This window comes from Pyrus communis, chromosome 8, assembly GCF_963583255.1.
Source record: "Pyrus communis chromosome 8, drPyrComm1.1, whole genome shotgun sequence".
Lineage (NCBI taxonomy): Eukaryota > Viridiplantae > Streptophyta > Magnoliopsida > Rosales > Rosaceae > Pyrus > Pyrus communis.
The window spans coordinates 3281521-3286548 of NC_084810.1; positions in this window are offsets into that span (position 1 = coordinate 3281521).

A 5028-nucleotide genomic window follows, 5' to 3' on the forward strand; every position below is an offset into this window, starting at 1 on the left:
CCTTTGACCTCAAAGGGCACAAATAATTTATAGTGTGCAGTGCCCATATTTTTTGTAGTGTGTTAAACTTAAGTTATTATATTATATTGAGTTTTTATCATAAGTGGTTTCTGAGATTAACCCACCACATCAAGATGATATCTGAAGTTGAAAATTGAATAATATCGTCTTCTGTCTGAATTTTGTAAAAAAAAAAATTCTATTATATGTTGATATGAAACACATAAAACTCTACATTCCAATAATATGTTGACACATGGATTAAAGAAAGTGTTTCAATGATTTAAAAACGTACAAAGAAGAAAAGCAACAAACTAACAATCCTCATTTACAAAGAAGAAAAACAACAAACTAACAATCCTCATCTTCTCCGTCTTCTTTGAACCCAGCCACCAAAAAACAATCTCCATATTCATAAACGACATTGATCAAGTTTCAATTTCAGAATCATTTTCATGCGCTAGTCAATTTCAGAGACTATTTGTGATAAAAATATGAATTTTGACTACAATACTTACATGTTTTTAATACAATCAATATCTTTAGGATATAATTTGGCCACCTATTTAAATGTTAATTATGTAGAATGTCTATATGACATCCCATATCATCCAGGGGAGTGATCCTTATATGTATATTATCATCTCTACCTAGCACGAGGCCTTTTGGGAGCTCACTGGCTTCGGGTTCCGTAGGAACTTCGAAGTTAAGTGAGAAGAGGGCTAGAGCAATACCATGATGGGTGACCCACTGGGAAGTTGCTCGTGAGTTTCCAAAAACAAAACCGTGAGGGAATGGTAAGCCCAAAGCGGATAATATCGTGCTACGGTGGTGGAGCGGGCCCGGGAAGTGATCCGCCCCGGGCCGGGATGTGACAGTCTAAGTGATGAACTTATTAGAAAAGAAATCCATGTTTGTGCCTCAAATTTATCTATTAGCTTAACAGTGGTGTTCATGTCAAGTTGTTAACAAATAAATTGTGTCCAACACCATCTGAAAACGAAAAAATAATCCTTTTTTTGTTTTTTTAGGTAAATTATATTTTACCTCTCATGTATGGGGTCAATTGCAACCTCATACAATATCTTAAAACATTTCAATTTCATATACTTAGTTACATTTCTTTTTAGTTTCATACATTCGTTGAAAAATCTGTTAAGTTAACCGTTAAGTAATGACATGACAAATGTAGGGTTCACATTTGTGCTGACATGAATTTCAACTTTGCACCTTGTCAATAGTTACTTAACGGATTTTTTAGCAGATGTTTGAAACTGAAAAGAAATATAACTAATGTATGAAAGTGAAAAAAATATATATAACTAAATATATGAAATTGAAATATTTTAAAAATATTATATGAAGTTATAATTGACTCTCATACTTGAAGGGATAAAATATAATTTACCCTTGTTTTATTACAGTCAATGTTATTATTAATAATTTAAGCTACACTATGAAGACCGGAACGTATAAACTAACGACACAATAAATCAAAGAGAAAAGTCATATTCATCAGATAATCCGACGCTTACATAACGATATAAAAGAAATAAAAAGGAAAAACTTTAAAAAAGTCGTGCATGAAATTAAGTGCATGTCTACATTTAGCTAAAGCAAATGCTATGTCAAAGAGAAAAGTCATATTCATCAGATAATCCGACGCTGACATAACGATATAAAAGAAATAAAAAGGAAAAACTTCAAAAAAGTTGTGCATGAAATTAAGTGCATGTCTACATTTAGCTAAAGCAAATGAGAAGCAGAGTGACAGAAGGCTAAATAAATGTAGTTCGAAATTAATCTTACACGACTTTGACTTCTTCATTAACACTCAATCAAAAGCAAAGGTTGGTTGGTATATGAATAAGAAATTTCAGAACTTCCAAAACTAAATTTTAGAAAACTTGGCAATTTGTTTCTCTTTTAGGGAACCGGATCCTCTCCGGACCGTTGAAAGTTGATCCAACATCTACAAACAGGGAGACCTTTAAAAGTTATAATAATTATAACCGTTTAATTAAATTTCAACAGCTTGGATCACCTGCTCAGCATGCTCAATTTTTAACTGTCCGAAAGGGATCTAGTTCCCTCTTTTATACAATAATTTAAGTCACGTATCATTTTTCTTTTCATGCATATCCTTTGAATCTTGCATTACCTTATATATTAGCAATATATTGATATAGAAAAATCCTCCACAAATGATTTCCAATTTTACTAAATATATATATATATATATTTGTTTTTTTTTTAAATTAAGTACGATATTCATTGATAAATAAAGAAAATGTACAATCAAAGAGGATATGGGTGCTAAAATGGGTCTCGATAAAAACCTTGCCAAGAATTCCAACCCATATCAAGGGAAAAAGAACATCACGCACCTCTAAATTAAGTAGTAATAATATTCTCAAAAAGAAAATTAGAAATTACATCTGGAGGTTCTTCAAACAAAAAAATTTGACCATCCAATGTTAATCTTAATCTCGCAAGACGATGAACAATCTCGTTCGCCTCCCGTACGACCAAACATGACCTTCCAATGCGGAAAAGACTTCAAAATATGTCGGGTATCATTCAAAATATGCCCGAAGGCACCATTACATGGAGTTGCCAAATCCCTTTGAAGGGCATTGATAACAACCATTGCATCCCCCTGCAACTCCAAGTGAGTTGCCGACAGCCAGCAACGCCGAGCAGACTCCTCGAATTTTTATTGCCGTTGCCACCACAAAGTCACCTCTCTCATTTCGAATCACCCCAAGCCAATGCCCCCTAGCTCTCCTACGTCATTCCGATTTTGCTAAATTTAAGTTCCTTCTCTCAATCAACTTACTCTATTCCCATCCTTTCCTATTTTGGTGTACATTATCTACTCTCTTCACAAACAACCACATAGCAAAAATAGTATAGTGTTCAACCAACTTACTCTATTCCCCTCCTTTTCAATTTTTGTATTTGTAATTAGTATGATGGAACTTGCCTGAACTTAGCTGACTTTTTAAAACTTTAGTAACGATTTGTGATATATAAAATTATGAAGCTGGAAGCTTTTTATGATACCCGCTTTTTTATAATTTAAGCAGTCACAAACTAGTTTTACATACACAATAAGAGCTTTAAAATACTGAAAAGAGCTGATTTCACAATTTACTATTACCATGTTGTCGAAACTTCTTCAATTCTGCTTTCTACTATTGTTTGGGGTCAAATTTACACCATCGGTCCGAGTAATCAAGACCGTTGAGTAAGCATGCTTCTACATCATCGATCGAAGAGTGAAGATAGTTTTGTTATTGTTGAGGGATAATAGTATGATTTTTATCATAATAATTATCTTTCAATATGATTCATTATTACAGTTATACGATGGGATATATGAGATTCTCATTACCTCTAATGGAAGCAACAACAGAGTTCAAATTAATTGGGGTTTGTTGACAGAACGTGCAGAGATCAGCGCTTGGCATGATCAGATGAGTCTTGGATGATGGGATGGCGTGATCAGATGGGTCTTGAAGAGATAATGAAAGAATATTATTTTGTTTTCCTATATGGTCAAAACAACAATATACATTGAATGTTGCCAATAATCTAGTCAAAACAAGATTGCATCAGGGTAAATCTTTGAAAGCCGAATTTGATGGAAGGTCAGGTTCTCAAGATGGCAATAGGTTTTGATTGATGTGATAAGGTATGGGGTTAGCAATAGATAAAGACTTAGAGTCACAATGCAATTGGGATTGGTCTCTATAAATACCAAGCGGTAGATGACTAAAAACGCCTCTTCAATTCAACATACAAATTGCCCTGAGCAAACCTCTCAAACATCATGAGATTTTTTTTTCTTTTTCTGCCAACACACCTACAGTTTAGATAAACAGCACTGTGAAGGCAATCGGCGAACATCTTCAGTTTGGATAAACATTACTGTTGCCGTAGAATCAGCTGACCGAGGAACACATTCAGTTTGGATAAACAGCACCGCATTGAGGCCGACTGGTTACCTATCCAAGTCTCGGTCGAGAAGGGTTTTCGAATCCTTATTGGCAGAGGTCATCTCATTAGCCTTCTCGGCAAAGTGAAGTGTTACAAATTACTACATCAGGCTCTAGAACCCGAAGGCCGAGACGTGTTCCATCCTCGACCGCAGTCGCAAGATCAAGAAGTCAACAACGCGCTCAAAGTAACATCAACAAATTTTACTCATCGGCCGACGAGTTGGCACACCTTGCATACAATTGAAGGATGTAGTTATCTTATTAATTACTCGGCATGTGCGCCACGTAGGCTTGGTAGTTTTTAGGGTCAACAACTATGTGATCAAACAGAAAAAATGTCACATCCCGGGTTTGCTCCACTACCGTAGCACGATATTGTCCGCTTTGGGTCCCAATCACACCCTCGTGGTTTTGTTTCTGGGAACTCACACGAGAACTTCCCAGTGGGTCACTCTCGCTTAACTTCGGAGTTTCGATGGAACCCGAAGCCAGTGAGCTCCCAAAAGGCCTTGTGCTAGGTAGAGATGAGAATATACATATAAAGATCAATCCCCTGGGCGATGTGGGATCTTACAATCTACCCCTCCTTAGGGGCCCGACGTCCTCGTCGGCACACCACGACCAGGGTAGGCTCTGATACCAAATTGTCACATCCCAGCCCATGGTCCACCATATCCCGGGCTCGTTCCACCACCGTAGCATGATATTGTCCACTTGGGGCCCCAACCACGCCCTCACGGTTTTGTTTCTGGGAACTCACACGAGAACTTCCCAGTGGGTCACCCATCATGGAATTGATCTCGCGCACTACTCGCTTAACTTCGGAGTTCTGATGGAACCTGAAGCCAGTAAGCTCCCAAAAGGCCTCATGCTAGGTAGAGATGAGAATATACATATAAGGATCACTCCCCTGGGCGATGTGGGATCTTACAAAAAAGAAAATAGTTATAGAGGAAATACATATGATTTATTAACGGATATGTTTGAGTGTGTTAAGGTTGAGTCGAACTGATAACCGTGCATC